The sequence below is a fragment of the Plectrocnemia conspersa genome, unplaced genomic scaffold (assembly GCF_051122295.1).
Source record: "Plectrocnemia conspersa isolate PC_06_02 unplaced genomic scaffold, ASM5112229v1 ptg000009l, whole genome shotgun sequence".
In the NCBI taxonomy this organism is placed as follows: Eukaryota; Metazoa; Arthropoda; class Insecta; order Trichoptera; family Polycentropodidae; genus Plectrocnemia; species Plectrocnemia conspersa.
In genome coordinates this window covers 17534862-17552657 of record NW_028277173.1, presented here as the reverse complement: position 1 = coordinate 17552657, position 17796 = coordinate 17534862, and the positions used below count along the sequence as shown (strand labels likewise).

At 29.5% G+C, this 17796-nt stretch overlaps 1 non-coding gene across 1 annotated transcript; it reads left to right on the top strand.

Annotated features, from left to right (window-relative positions):
- Positions 1–184: 184 nt before the first annotated feature.
- LOC148232100 (U6 spliceosomal RNA) lies at positions 185–281 on the top strand. Its single transcript, XR_015810889.1, has one exon. It is a non-coding gene; the product is annotated as a U6 spliceosomal RNA (small nuclear RNA).
- The last annotated feature ends 17515 nt before the right edge of the window (positions 282–17796 follow it).

Here is a 17796-nt window from a genome sequence, read left to right as displayed (position 1 = left end):
TTCGAGAATTTATTATAAAATAGAGGCAATTTTAGCAAGATAAAAATATGGCTTTAATAATATTAATAATTTATATAAGGTGAAGATTAAGTTTTGCGATTTTTTTTAATAAATCAGATGTCGAATTCATCCTTCCTGCTCTTAAGGCCTCATATATATGTACATCATTCAAAATAATATATTTGTCCTGCTTCGGCAGAACGTATATGAAAATACAGAGAAGATTAGCGTGGCCCCTGCGGAAGGATAACACGCAAAATCGTGAAGCGTTTCACATTTTTTGACATACATCTTGCATACATTTTTGCTTATTATCAATAATATTAAATTTATATAAATTTGATGTTAAGAGTTTAATTATTTTATAAAAATATTATCTTAACTCTTAATGTTTCTCAAAGTATCTTAACAAGCAAATTATAATATATTTATTTAATTTTATTATGTATGTAAGTATTGTATTTTATTTACAAAAGAATGCAAATTTAAGGGCTGTCACAATTTTCTGTTCAGGTTGCTACAAAAAATAATAATTAAAAATGTTTTATGTATTAGGTTTCTAGAAAAATTATTGCGATTTATGACATTCAACTTCAAATATATTTTTCATAGCTAATGATTATTTTGTTAATCAAAATAAACGCCATTAGAATCCACAAACGATTGCCAAGTAATTCAAAGTTTCTACCTTAAGGTGGTGTAAAGCTCTGAAGTTGATACGATCTCAACAGTTTGGTGTTTGAAGACATTACTCTATAAGAATTTGTTAAATTGCTTTTAAAATTGATATTTTATTAAAAAATTAATTTATTAAAAAATTAATAAAATTGATATTGCCCCGGGCGGCACTTGCTTGGGGGCGGCATATTCGCGATGGAATCGTCTAGTGTGGTTCTTAACCCGGAATAAGCTAAAATTTATGTAAATCTACAAATAGCAAGAGCTTAACAATAATCGATTTATTATTTTTAAAAATGCTGATTTTATGACCCTGCAAAAAAATGTATGGAGGGCGGTAATTTTAAGGATTGCCCCTGGCGGCACATACTTTAGCTACGCCACTGTTCAGACCACTTTCTGTTGGCGCAAAGAATTCTTTTTTCCTCTGATGATATGATACCATCAATAAATAAAGCATTTTGAGCGTAAAATAAGCGAATAACAAACTACGCAACCGCGTAGTTTTAACATAAAATAATGCGTATCTTGACGTTGCTTCATTGCTACATTACTTTATTCTGCATAGTAGGTGTTAAATAATGGAGGGAGACATGAAACACACCAAGAGATAAAGAAGTCATTGATAATTTGTGGGTTAATATAAGTATTTTAAGCGTTACGCTCATCATATTTAAGGGTTTTCGTTTTATTACACAACATATAAAAGAGTCCTGTGACTCTGTGTAATAATTGAATTGTATGTTAAAATAAATACGAAAAATTCTTATTTATGCTAGTTGTTAATTATTAATTTTTACATTAAAAAGTGATTTTTCGTTGTGAAAAGTCAATGGTGTAAGTTCTCTTTATACGTCTCTGTACAGGTCATTCCAATTTTTCTTTTTTATACTCCAATGCATTTTAAATAATTTAATTTGATTACGAGGGCACACTCGCGTGTAAATAGACAGACAGACAGACAAGCGTACAAGATAGAGCACTGAGCCGCCCGGAGCGGCTGTCAGCGCTAATGGCGGATTATTTCGACTGATTAATTTGCAATTTGCACAGGAGCCGGGTCGAGAATGAGCGCTATTTTAACGGTCTCCTTCAGTTTAAACTTTTCGTGAGCAATCGAAACACATCCTTCGAACAGAGAATTTAAAAAGTAGCAAAAATTCCTCAATAGGAATGATTTAATCCCCCCCCTTTTAATTTAGTTACGTCATGTTACACATAATTTGACAGCACTGCTAACAAAAGAAATATAAGTAATGTATTACATTTACTCTACAAATCAATTAATACTGTATCGGTGTGACGTAGATTGCGCAGGCATGGCTGGTCTAACTGATCGTCTCAAATGGCCAGGGTGGACTCGAGTTAAACTCAGAATTTTCGTCTACTGGTCGATTGTTTAATGAACATGATGGTTTACAACATTTTTGGTAATATTATTGGCGACTATCTCGTGTTTATAAATTCGGTGTTCTTAATTTTAAATGTGTTTTTGATATAGCTATGCGCGTATACTTGATTTATTTTCCAAGCAAAAGATATTAACATATCTTTAAGCATGTTTGTACAATATTGTATTATTGTTAGGCTTTATTAAACTGAATTTGAATAATTAAATAAAACTCATATCTAAAAAGCTGCCAAAGGGTAATGTAGACAGGTGGTAAATGTGAATACACAAGGGCGCTGAGGTGTGGTCAGGTGTCATCTGCAGAAACCAACATCCAATGGCAGATATCACCGCATATTGCTGGAACGTGCACACATTCCAAATATTAATTACAGTAGCATTTAATTATATATGCATTGAAATAGTTTTACCTTATATTAAAATAAATAGTGAGCAATTAGCTATTAATTGAAAGTAGGTACAACCTAGCTCTGAAATTAATTTTACAGTTAAAATATATAAATTATAAAAACCTGAAAATTTATTGATGTATTGCATATCATATTTTAAATTTATTCGAGCCCTGGATATCCTTAAAATATTTATAATTATTTAATGTAGGCAAATGGTGATTTAATAATATTTAATGAATATAATGAATTCGGTTTTTAAATTTAGACTTCTATAAATAATATGACACGAAAATAATCCATATGCAAAAAAAAATAGTTTTTACCGTGGTCAATAGATGTCTCTAATTAAAATAAATAAATTGAGTTTTGAATAATATTATATTAGGTCTCCGTCGTTTTATTTATTTTATTTACAATATTTTAGCCGTGAATTATTTATATATGTATATCAGGGGTAGTAAACACATCATATAGGAATGCTGGGACTGTCGAATAAGCCATTTTGATGCCACATTTATTTCATTTGAAATAAATATGGCAGCAAAATCATTACTGAAATATTTATGTATTAAATCAGACAGACAATAAAAGACAATTTGTAAGGGGCTGATGAGAAAGTTGCTGATTTTTAATATTAAACAGATAACAGTGTGTATAAAAAGTTTTGTTTATATTTTTATCTATATTATTTTTTATTATCTATTATACAATAGAACATTTTTAACCTCTTTGAAAAATAATCATTAGTGAAATATTAAAATAGCGCTGTATGTCAAATGCATATAATTTATGATAAAAAAATTGTGATCATTAGCATATGGATTTTTTTGTGAAAAATAAAATTTACACCGCCCAGCCAATAGGACCATGATTTTTTCAGATAAAAATAGATTTTTCAATTTTTTGCGCTGTGTGGGTAATTACTAATAAATCATATCTCGACATGTTTTTTTTATTAAACAGTAGTATAAAGTGAAATTCCAAAAAAAAATGCGTCTGACTTGCGAGTGGTGTCTTTACTTTACTAGTTGCTCCAAAAATGTATCATTAGCAGACCCGCAACTAGGGACATCTGAGCACTTACGACTAATATGACTATAATCTCGCTCGAATAAAGGCAGTTATAATGCTTCAAAAAAATATGGGTTAAATCTTTTCTTTATTTCGTCTTATTATAAATTAAATACCAATACCTTCCTCTTGTCGATTTTGATTACACATTTATTGTAGCGTCCATTATTGCCGTAAAAATATTAATATAAACTCAAGAAATCAATCATTCAACTGCGTTACTATTGATGCTTAAAAAGTATTTACAGGAAGATTGAATTTCACATTGATTATTTATAGGTCAACCATTCCATTATCGATAATTCGTTAAAGCTCTTTTGGTAGAAGTAAAACAAAAAAAATATAACTGTAAAATTATTTCATATTTCATAGCACGCCATTATGAAGCGTAAAAGGACGCTTAATTGCAGACTAACAACATCAAAAGTTCAAAGCTTAATCCTTATAACAAATTATTAATCGATTAATCCTCTTAGTCGCGCGCTAATGAATTTCAATTAATTCGCAGAAATATTAATTCAGACCAAGACAGAGTTGTAATTCCTTGTTATTGTCTTCGGTCCACTAACAAAGGTTATGTATGTGTTTTTATAATCCGGCCTAGGTTTAATTCCGGAGGCTTTTCAACGAGATAGGTGCTGCGGCGAGGGAGAGCTTTAAAGCCGTGGGTTCAGACAGGTCGCAGATGGTTTGTTTCATGAGCCCACTTTTGAAGACAATAAATATGAGGATATATCCTCGGCTCGGCTAGGGTAGGTCTCCGTCTGCAGAAGCCAATTATGAAGTGGGTACTTAATTTTTTATCCAGACGCCCGCTCGTGTGGAACTTTGGCGTGGAGGAAATTTTCCAACGTGCGGTTATCCAGACAGTGAGCTGTATTTTTTCTTTTCTTCGCTACGCTTAATTTAACAGCGGTTGTATTTTTGGAAGCTTATTAATTCTATTTTTGTATAAAAAAATAGGTAAAAGGTATTATTTTGAGGTACTGTATGAAAAATTACCATAAGATTTAATCCCACGCATTTTCCTCGACATGTAATACATTTATTTTATAAATCTACTGTTGTAAAATGGCAAGCGATACTCAAAAACTCGGTCCACGCCATTCCTTACTATTAAATAACCAAAGCCGTTCGGTTTTCATTTGACGTTTAAGTTTGATGCAATGACTTATCGCAACTTGTTGAGAATCGTCAAACTCGTGTTTGTACAATATATATCAGGGGTACCGAACCAGACGATCGCGGATGATTTTTTGTAGATATTGCTATTAGAACATGGGTACGCATACTTTACATATTTAAAAATAGTTTATCATATACATGGCAGTGGTTTACAAAGACGTATGTTGAAATTTTAAATTTAAGTTAATGATGATATTTTGTGGCATATTTTTGTAAGTCGGCTCAGTAGAAAATAATTCATGAGATAAGTAAAAACGTAAAGAATTTTCTCTCTCGAAGAGGTAATAGTTACTCATTTTAAATTTAAATCTTTAAAAATATTCTAATACACACTTTATAATTACACAAGGTGCACAGTACCTCCAAGCATTTTATTTTACGATAATAATGGATAACAATTATTTCCAGCATATTCCATATTATGATTGCAGCTTAAAATATCATTTTCTTACGATTTTCCTCCAAAACTTTTATATATAGAAGTCGTTGTTTTTTTAGCCAAAAGTGATGGTGTTGCGACCATTGTCGAAGACATAACAATAATAGGCCTAAAGGGGGTCAGGGTTGGGGCGGTTGTCGATTCTGTGTGGTCAGTTTGGGCCGGTGATTCACGGCGGCCGCTGGAGGAGGCAGTGGTCGTAAATCACGGCACGCGGGCCGCCTAATTGCCAACTATATATCACAAACACCGAGACAAACCCTGCACGGACGACGCTTCCGATTTTTGCACGTTCGCACATAATAATTATTTTTTCCCTACCTCTTCAATGATACACGCAATAGCATTTATCTATTACAATTTTTTTTATGAGTAATTTATAGCTTATAGGTATATGTTTTTTTGCTAAATATATTATTATTATTTTAGACATTCCTCCATGAGCAAAATAATACTTGCTGAGAAATCCCCGATTCTCAGCAAGGATGCAAATAGGAAGTTACTGTTAAATATATGTAAACTATTAAATACTTCATTATTTATTTTACAGACTTGATTTCAAACATCAACAATCTTTATTTATCTCACTTTCTTTTGTTAGAAATAATCACAAATGTAAAATCGTAATAGATTTAAAATATTGGTCATTGTAATCAAGATAAAAACGTGTGGTAATAGCAAACACATATAATTTTTTGTTACATTGCAATAGTAACAAATTTGCAAAGTAATTGCCAAATCTGATTATCGACTGTTTTTCTCTAGATTTTGATGGTGTCGGTCTGAAACACTTGATTCGTACTGGGTCATCTGTCGATTTGGCGTAAACTCCACTAGTAGCGAGCTCAGGGACTGAAAGGTATTTATAAAAAATATAGTTTATCTAGAAATGAAAGCATTGCGTTAAAACATATCTAAATTATTTGTAAAGAAATCTGTTTTGTAGCTTTCTCATTCGATTTTCGTAAATCTTATTAGGCTGTGAAACATTTAGTGCGATGCAATACTACATATTATTGAAATATCGAAAAATCCATTATCACTAATTATACATATTTACTCTAACGGTCGTTTTAGTGTTTAATATTCCAACTAAAGCAATTGAATAGGTCAGACATATTACACGCATAATCCTAACAATTGAGTATCGTCTCGCATAATCAACGATGCAAATATGTCCATTAATATGTGAATACAAATGTGTCTTAGATCTTAGATTTACTAAAAACTCGCTAATAGAGTGATACGATTCTCACACTACGATCTAATGCAAATTTATGGGCTTTCGCGATTTTTCCGAAACCTAATACAAGTAACTATAATGTTAAAGTCGATTAAATCATTTCCCGATTAAAAAAAATGTGACAGATGGAGCGCGTTGATTTTACTCAATTGTCAAGATAATATTAAAAAGCTACCAGTTATCAAATTGAGTTCTTAAAATTTATGATTTAAAGTGTATTATTGCAATACAAATTATGCTACTGAGAAATTAAAATTCACTAAAAAATTTTGGCTGTGAAGCTATTGAATACATGTGTGATCATAACTACTGATTTAGTGGCGATAATGTGTTTATTGTCAGGATTTTATTGATTCCTAGTAATTTTATGTTCTCTGTTGTATTTCATTACATTTTGAAAGAAATAAAGAATTGATTAAAATTTAGTTATTTTTTAGCATCATTATTGAGCTACTAACCTTGAGGGCTTGTTTGCGCTTATATTTAAATTTATTAATTTAAAAACACAACTAGAAAATTGATAGCATTTATAATTATCTTTACGATTGAGTAAAATAAACGCGCCTCAAATTAAGAAATGTTTTTAGTGACTTTAATAATAAATAAAATAGTTCATAGGAACAGTTATTCAATGCGATAATTTTTTACTTAAAAAATAAACGCTTCTTAGTAAATTTTATGTTGTTATGTTTCGAGCTAATTAATATAAATAATAAATATAACAAAGCCAGTGAATTATGAGCTTCATATGCTTGCTATATAGCCATTAAAAATTATATTTAATTTAAAGGTTATGTAATGCACACACACGTGAATGCACATCGCTTTCTATGTGCAGTAAATGAGCTCAAAAACGCAAAATGGAGACTTGCGGCGAGAGTAACCGTAGCAGAGCTTTGATTAAACAGACCTCAGAGAATCCAATATTGAGTCGAGGTTTTTCACGTGGTCTCATACGATCTTTTGTTCGATGATATTGAAAAATGTATTACACACAGTATATAGTATAGTAATATATAAAGAGTTTGGTTCCACTCGTTTGTCTTTCAATCCAATCTTTATGGTGTGGGAAAGGGTCGGATTTAAAATTTATATTAAATGAAATGTCTATGAAATTCGATTAAGTTAAGACAAGTTATTTATTTACTTTATCGTAATTTAGGTGATTCGAATATTTATGTGAAAAATAAGGATATTCAGAAAATAAATTAAGGAACTAATATTTATAAATATATTATGAACCATAAATGCTTTTAAAAAATATTTCTTCCTCATTGGTTTTCGACCTTCCATTCTACCACGAAAATCATCTCCAAAATTTTGTTGCATTAAGAGCACAGTACAATTTTCTTTTAGATATATTAAATGTATCTAAAAAAAATTTTTTTGCTTACTAAATTTTTTTCTTTTTTTTATTAATTTTTTTATTAATTTATTTTTATTTTGAGTGGACTTGCTTCAATTTCAAAATCAACAAACAATTAATATCATTGAGCAAAATAAATTACTAGTAAAAATATTATACTGTTATTTAAAAATATGATTGTGAATTGATTAAAAACAGAAATTTTAAGATAATAACTCTTTTTTTTAAGCAAAATGGACTTGCCCCACTTTCAAAATCAACAACTCAAATAGTTCACTATGCACTTCTTAAGACAAGCGTATATTTTAGCGCGTGCAAAGTATATTGTTGATAAAAGCATTTTATTGTTTTTTTATACCTGCATTTTGATTAGGTCGAAGTCTGGTTCGAAGGGTTTTTCTTTGATAGTCTTTCATTAATACAATTATTTTGTTTGTGACGAAGATTAAATTTGATATTTTTATAAAATGGCGACCTGACATAACAGGGCGCATCAAAATAAAAAAGTCTTTGAAAGTCTTTCGGAAAAGAAAATATTCAAATACAAGTGACGGGAAAACTATTGAAATTTGTTTTGATATTATTATAAAAAATATTTGAGATTTTAATGTGTATCAAAATTTAAAAAAAAACAGACCAAATTATATTTACTAGAAAAGTAAGCTTAGTTCAGAAATATACACTTTTTCCCCGCTAAATTAAATACATAAATAGATAAATTAGATAGCTTAAAATTTTCTATTTACAAATTATATTATTAGTTTATTTTAATAAAAAATGCGAGAATTATGTCTATAATTATGCTTTGTCATAAGTTTCTCATATACAATTACTAGTTTGTAGCTTGAGAATCTTTTCTGAATTCTTATTTTTTTAAAGTATTTTAGTTTTTTGGGACCCCTTGCATACTATGGAGTTTGGGTGCTTTGCCCTTTGTGTACTTAAAAATAAACTATGCATGTAACTAATTTTATATTTTTTTCATATATTTATCAATAAAAATATTTTGAGTTATGCAAGGTTGGGGTATGTTACATTGTAGCCTAACTCACATTAAAAAAAAGTGTCTAGCTTAAAATAATACATGTATCTTAGAAAGCTGTTCATTACTGCACCTTTATCTTATGATATTCAAGTTAAGCAACTGACATTGCCTCGTTCTCTAATATATTGTTAGACAAATCAGATGGTCGCCCGAAAATTGCCACCCGTAACTTCACTAAATTGACAATACCAATTTTTAGGCATTGCTCTTAATTAGCATTCACTCATATTAATCTAAGCTTCGTCCAATTAAATGTAAATAATACACTCATTAACGAAACTCGAAATACGAGTGGTATGAGTCTGACTATTGACTTAAAAAACCTAGATTCGAATCCCATATAGATAAGTGTATTTTTATTATTTTTTATCGTGGCTGGGAGATCGGAAATAATGATTATTGTATAATTATAATTCTGATCCATCATTACAGATTAGATTAACCTATATTTTCTTAATCTCACGGATGAATACCGTGATGATTAATAAAAGTCGTAATATATTAAAAATTCTCTAATAATGACTACTTAAGCGTATAAAAAATATCTTATTTTCAATAGAAAAGAACCAGAGACTAAATAAACTTACCATTTTTACTTGGGCTCTTTACAATTATTCGTATATCGGTACAATTTATATTTTTGTGCAATAAAATTGTATATCAAGCAACTTTGTATAATGTAAATAAATATAAATACTGATAAAAATATTTTAATATATCAGAATGATTAAAATATATAAAACATTTAATTTATTTATGCCATTATTTGGCATGGAACCATAAAAAATACAGTTGATTAAAGTAAAAAAATCAATATGAAAGGGAAAGTAGCATATTAACAAACTTTTGAAAGAAAGTGTTAATTTCGTATTTTTTAAAAATAAGTCCTGACGTAGTTTTTAATATTAATATATTAAAATAATTTACTATTATTTGCAAACAATGTTTATGTAAATGAAATATTTTAATATTTTAATCCCTTAGTAAACTGATTTTTTTAATTCTATATATCATGTAACTTTCGTTATGTTGAAATTATTATGAAAAATAGGTTTTTAATGCGATTTCTATATTTTTATTTGAGAAAATTTAAATTTAAATTAATAAGTTAAAAAGTGTAGGATGAAACCAACACAATATGTACTATATATTATATTACATTAAAAATACAATTTTAAATATCTAAAAAACAAAACTTTTTCGAGAAACTAATTACATAGTTAGCTCGATTTAATTCAAGTAAAAAATGTAAAAAATTGTACAGTGCTAATCACAAACAAGATTAAAGCGTCTCTTGTGTAAAATACTATATTTTAGTATAAAAAAAGTTTTTTCATACCGACTTTTGTTAACGCGGCTTGATTAAAATTTCCTCGCACATTTACGACTGTTTTCCCAGCAGCAAAAGTTATAAGTAATAATCCCATTTTGTCCATAGATCACGGTCGACTTTGTCTTTGACATTTGTAGCCGAACATGCTCCGCTGATTGATGGTGTCCGGAGGAGGCCTAAAAGGACCGACCCCAGGTGCTCAGATGCTAGTGGCCCTCGTTAGCACTTTCGGCACATGCTATTTAGAATTCGGACGAAGTTGGTCGCGGAGGAACCCGTTAAAAGTTTGAAGAAACTGCTTCCGTCGTGGAACAGATGACCCGGCCAGACTAAAAGGAAATGTAATTTCCGCCCTGGTCGGCTGCGACCCCCTATAACTTTATCTGGCATCGTGCAAAAAACGTATCTGAACTGCAATAATAAATTTACAACACATATATCAACACTATTGATGGCTGAAAGCTCGTTTTTTCGATTTACTACGAGATGAAATAACTTTATTATAGAGAAAGATATTGAAAAATAAGACTAAAAGTATATATGTGTTTATATTTATATTATGTGCTAATAAAATCTTTCTCAGTATTAAAAACTGCGGTATATTGCCAAATAAACAAAATTCTGATATGTTACATATTTTTTGCCCTACTTATACACTTCACTATTAATAACCGTTCAAAAGATCTTAAACAACGAACTATTAAGCACTCAAATTTAAGCGATTAATTTTTTTTTAAATAATTATTTCGCGAATAATTTAAATATAATTAGGCTAGGTGGTGCACAATAACATCTACTGATTTTAAATAGATTTTAATTATTAAATTATATGTCACTGATTTACAAATTTTGGTTCCAGTCTGGTGTCTACTTACTTAGTAGTTGTTGATTGTGTTTACATGGTTGTAAGGCCTGTCATGTTTCAACAGAAAATTGAATATAAATAAATTAAAGCATTGCTTGTAATTACATATTTATTCTTTAAAAAATAATTTGCCTTATAAAAAATATATTATTTAAACATTTAAAAAAAATGTCAATAATAAATGTACTATAGATATATTTAAATCATTACTTCACTAGTATTTATAGTATACTTAAAAAAAAAAGTAAGATTAAGTTAATTAGGCTCCGAAAAAGCAGACCACTCAGTGCCCTGAAGGCATACGGATGCTAAAAATTCGTCTCGTTCTCGACAACGAGTAAATATTTTCGTGAATTATTTTGCAATGACAACAAATGTATACATTTAACATATTTACATTTTTCTTGTTAAAGCATAATAGTAGTTATACATTTAGTCCACATCTTACAAAATTAATGTACATATAAAAATTTGTTATAATTATAATAAAAATATTTTTTTATTTATTTTTTTACAATGGTACACTTAGTAGTGGCAGCAATGTGCGACAGCATTGTCGTGCAGCAATTTAAGAAGAACACTTCCATTTAAATTATATACTGTAACGTTCTACAGTATAAGAATGTTAACTACAAATTAATGTAGAAAATAATCTCGGAACAGTGCTCCCCAGAACTAATAATTGTCTAGAATTAAATCACAGAATACCAAAAATTTCAGATTTTGAATAAAAAAAATGTTCTTGTTTTAAAGTTGGTTGGCTGGTTTCTCTATGTTGTTCATTTCTCAAGAAATAAGAATCTTTATTTTAACTTTTCGATTTTCTCAAAAATCCTTTTAATATTTTGCTAAATAAAAGTATATTACTGTAGATCTATTTATATTATTCACAAACAAGCAAATGAATGATCGTTAAGGATAAAAAAACTTCCATAGGATAATGATTTGTTATAAAGGACCAGAAGAGATTGATTTACTTCGATTTATTACAGAGCATTGGGTTAAGATGGAATTTCGGGTTTCAGTATTTATACATGAATCGTAGAGAAAATTTGCAATAACAGCTATTGATATTTTATATTTTTTATATATACATTGTATATTATATATAGAACATGATAAAGATAAAAAAACTTCTTAAAATTAATATTAAAACGAGATTTAAGTTCCCTGACAGGTAAATATAATAGCGTAACTCTGTGTAAAGCCTTCATACATCTTTGCAATCTGCCATTTCCCACGTGGAGCGGTTCTTTCTAATCTGATTAATATTGTAGTTCTTAGATTACTAAAGCCGGTTCATCATAAGGCCGATTATAAAATCGTAAACATTTTTTTGTTATTTAAGTACTTCTGACCTCTATTAAAAACTTGAAAGAAAGCATGCATATTTTTAAACATCTGGAAAGGACCAACTATTTTTATGCAACGGTGTAAAATAAATGTAGCCGTTGTAAATATTTAAAAAATATATGTATAATCTTAATTTTTACAAAAAAGCCTCGAAGAATTAGCAAATTTTTTGAGAATATAGTATTATCGATTTGGAATATATATATATATATATATATATATATATATATATATATATATATATATATATATATATATATATATATATCTCAAAATATATTTTCCAATTAGCTAATGCTTAAAATTAATGATTATAAATTATTTTGTGTATCTTTTTCTGCAAAGTTAAGTTTATATATATTTTTATGGGGGTTTATAGTACGTTAACAAGATATGAACATATTAAAAATAAGTAGGTAAACAGCTAATACAGACAATAGCAGACACGCTAATAGCTTTGACGCAAATTGCATAATGCACGTAACCAAGCGTATGAAATAAAAAGCACTACAGTGTATTATTTGATTTTTTATAAAAGAAAACGGACGCTTAAGTGTAAGTCACTTTATACGACGCGTTACGTTTAATTTTTAAAAGCTTTCTATCGACAAAGAAAGCTGTGTACAAAGAGTAGCGCTTCACTATACATGTGCAAAAAATATACCAACAGGTAAACAAACATATTACACCTTTAGTTTTGTTTTTAAAAAATAATAAATTGTTTAAAGCTAGTACTAATAGGGGAAGTGTCCCCTTTCTTCGGATTTGAATAGGATATAAAGCTCCATTATCTGCGGAAAAGGGATAATTAGATTTAGATTATATACTTCGGTGAATAAAATACTGATATTTTAGAATTGAAATCTAGAAAAATTGAAGTGCTTTTGCCATTGTTTCCGTTGAATTCCATATATACAATTCTAAGCGTATCGTATTTAAGTTAGCCCGCATAATTAGAATGTTTTGCGACAGTGTTGTAAATAAATTATGATTGTTAAATGAGCGGCCATTCCATAGGCGCGCTTTTCCGGAACGGTTATTAAGGATAAAGCATTCAATCAGCTTGGGATTGATCGTTCAATTTGCGGCGAAACTAAAGCGTTCGTTCCCATTTTTTTATTTTTTCATTTCGACCAAGCACCAAGATATTATTTCCCATTGTGTAATCAAATGCGAGCGGGGCCGAAGAAAAATTAGTTACATTTGCGTATTCCCAACGATGTATTGCGAACGCTAAACGCTTTCTCGTTTCGCTCGATTATTCGTTATGGCAACATTATTCAACGAAACGCAATATACAGGGTGGTCGCGGAATAGAAGCGATTTCTCACCACTTTGAACAATGTAATTCAGTTAGTAAAAACCATATCTGTATTTCAGGTGAGCTATTATTAAACGCATTCAATTATTTTTTTATTGTGACATTGTACATCGGCTACAATATCGTCACAAATAATAAAACATATTTTTTAAGTATGGGCAAAAATCGAAATATTCAACTTTTGTGAAAGAATTACATATTATATTACTCAAAACAACTTTTAGGTTATGTCATTATTGTAGGGGATATCTTATAATAACGCAATAACACAATATTTGAACTTTTTCACCATCACTTGATATTTCATTATTGTTTCATTATACTTACATATTGTCCCACTGACTAGACACATTTTTGTACATGCTCATAGTAAGTTTAAACGGATCGTTAGGTATTCAAGTTAATTTTGAACGTGTACATATTTAGTATGTATACATAATGTATGTATATACACATGCTATGGTTCCACGAAGCGCTCACGTCTAATACTGGACGTGTTAACAGAGCTTTAAAGCTTCTTAATTGAGTTAGCAGAGGTTCGAAGTTGCAAGGAACTGCTACTGCTAGTGGAGCCCGGGGTGTTCCTGACCCCGACCAGGGGTTTGTCCGACAAGGTTACGCCGCCGTCACACTTTCAGCGCAAAGGAGATGGGGTAGGATTTGCCGCGAGACTGTCAGCAGAAAAGAGGGTTGAGCTCCAGGGTTCTTAAGCCACGTCTCTCTCTTCTAGCAAGGCTTAAGTCTAATATGAAGATAATGCTCGTTAATAGAGTTCGAGATTGAAAGGTCTCGCATAAAATTAAACTAAACTATCCGACATATGTATAGTACGTGATAATATATTTCAAAAGTATAAAACATTTATTTTTATGTAATATAAAATTACATCAATGATATATAAAATTACATCAATGTAATATGCCAAATCGGGAATTCTCATTTCTCAAGAAATTCTTAGAAACTTTTTTAAAAAGTTTTACAATCACTGCATTTTGTATATTGCTGCATAAGAAAGGATGAGTCCGTTCCAGATTTATGAAAATATTCTTGGTTTAATGAAAGCTTTTAATAGAGGTCAGAAGTATTTGAATAGCAATTTTTGTTACAATTTTCTTTACTATTGTAAATGACCTTATTTTTAATTTAGGAATCTAAGAACTATATTATTAATCATATAATAAGAAATCACTCCAAGTAAAAATCAGCAGATTTTTACGCCATGAATTTCTTACATCACATATTTTCAATAATCCAAAGAAGATTTTTTAATCTCAATCTTGTTCAAAAATATGCAAAATGTAAAGTAGCAACAGCTGTTATTGACAATTTTCTCTCTCTGTGATTCGAAATCAATCGAATTATTATTGTTATTATTAATAAAATATGAAAATAATATATTTGATTGTTCAAAACATATATTTTTATTAACAGTTCGGAAAATTACGGACTTTCTCTCGTAGTATATAATATACGTATATTTTGATCATATTTCCCGACACATATTTATATAGCTCTTTTGATGGAATATTGCAATATTATAAGAAAATAAAACACTTTTATTTATTGTGTATTACCCAACAATTCCACAGAGTCGATTCCTTTTTCATTCATATTATTTTTTGTTAAGAAACTCTAGACAGCTGCTTCATAAATCTTACTCTTAACGCCGCAGAAATTTTTCTTAGCTTCTTTATAAAGGCGTTTGATTTTTTTCTGCCACACATATAAACATAGTTATTATAAGACGATAAAAAAATTGTCAATATTATCTCGAGTGCTACGTTGTATTATTATGAATTTATTGTATAACGCATATATACATACGCATTAAACATGCGAGCAAAACTTAATTACAACATAGAAAAGATCAAAGAAGTGTCGAAATTATTCCATTAAAGCATTTCTATATACATACTTCTCTTTCGGTGCGAATTTATTCGCTAATTATAACGCAATTCTTCATTTAGGCATGTATAAATATTATATGTTTACATTAAAACGTATACCAATATTTTTAAAAGTATGTGTTCATATATTTATATTAGTTAATTATTATTAGGAAGACGTTGAAAATTGTCTTTCAAAGTTGTGTCAATATAATCAATTTACCTCGAGCTTAAGTTTTGTCGTTGATTGTTTGATGTGGTGATACTTTGTCGTTATCTTAAATAAGAGGATTATAAATTAGTACCACAATACAAACAAATTATTCAGGGACAAAGACAAGAGACGTTTCTACTTAACAAATTATTATTAACATAAATTTGATATCTGTATGTTGTGTAAGAATAATTTGATGATTAATTATATCAAACATATTGTATTGAACATATAAAGTTTCACAATATGTGTATGTGTGTATTGGTGATGAATTTTCTCGAGTATACTTTCCATAGTCTAAAACATCTCGAGGGAATAATTTATATGAAGATAAAATGTGAAGTGAAAGCTATTGTGAACTCGAAACAAGTTCAATTGAAAACTTATAACGAATATCGTTTTCGTCTCGACGCCAACAGCCCGATAATAGATTTAAAACTTTGCCCTCGCATATCGCACGTATAAAATAATATATAAAAAAGAATTATTTATTGTATTCTTAATACAATAATTTATTATACTCGAGTGAAATATTGTAGGTTGTTTTTTGACATTTAAACGTCAAAAATGCGACAGTGGTGCTTCTGGCGGTTTGTTGGACAAATCACGTAATTAATTAAATTACAAACATCATAACATTGCATATACGACATTTATTCTGTTTTATAATGGTGGACGATGTTATTTCGCATTGTTAGCTTATTATTTAAAAAAAACTATGCTTACAAGTAAAGAACTACAAAATTAAATTTTGTATAATAAATAATCTGTTCCAATATTATAAAAATACAATAAATAGGAATCTATCCAACATACATAATAATTATGAAATTTGCCGAAATATACCTAAAATAACTAAAATAAACAGAAACTTAAAGATGCGATAATATGATTGATTACAAATTTATTTTCAGCAATCTTCCTTTTAACCTTTAAGTATTACGTTAAAAATGGCATAATTGCGAATGACGAGGAATACGTGAGCGATTGGAATGTGTGCGTCGTAGATTTTAATTTATTGAATAATTTACTTTTAGTACTGATGTAAAATCTGCTCTCTCAGTCTTTTATGAAGTGCTATATTGTGCATTCAGTCACAATATCCGTCAAGTCCAAAATACGAACTAAACTCAAAATAAGTGGAAGAAGTACAGATAGACGTCGCATCTCGCATATTACTCAATAGTTTGCTTGCACTGCAATATTACACTATGTTTTAAAAATAGAATCGCTATCCTTACTGATATTCATTTCACTTCTGATATGAGAGAATTAGTTAAAGTATATTCAAACCGAATTTTGGTCAATAGGAGGGCGCAAAAACAATTATCGCTTCTCAGAAGGAAAAAATTTACGTCAAAAGCAATAAAATCATGTTGGCGCCGTTGCAGTGGGAACGCTCGTTACCGAGCGTTCCCACTGCAACGGCGACAGCAAAGCGATAATTGTATTTTGCGCTCTCCTATTGGTCAAAATTCGGTTTAGATATGCTTCAATATATTCCAACTTGTAATACATCGTAATATTGTTATAAAATGTCCTAATATAAACGCTAGATAATTGAGCGTTTCCACTGCGACGGCAACGCCAAAATTTTATTGATTTTGACGTGGATTTTTGCGCTCCTTTATTGCTCAAAATCCGGTTTAGATACGTTTCATTCGATTCTCACTTATTGTAAGTCGTAAAATTATTATAAAAAGTCAAATATAAACGCTAGATAACCTAGCGTTTTCACTAAGACGGCACGATTTTATTGCTTTTGACGAGGATTCTAACCGGAGACGTTATTTAAGAGAAGGGGGAGGGGCAGGTAGAGGCATTTTCTTTTCGTTGAATATGGACTGAAAAATGTATGTAATTTATTAGTATGGACCTGGAGTTAATTTTCTGTATTTTTTATAAGTAGTTCTGTATTTATGAATTATTTTATAGTAAATTATTTAAAGAAATCATTGATTCTCAACGTTTTATTGCTTTGGTTTATTTTATTA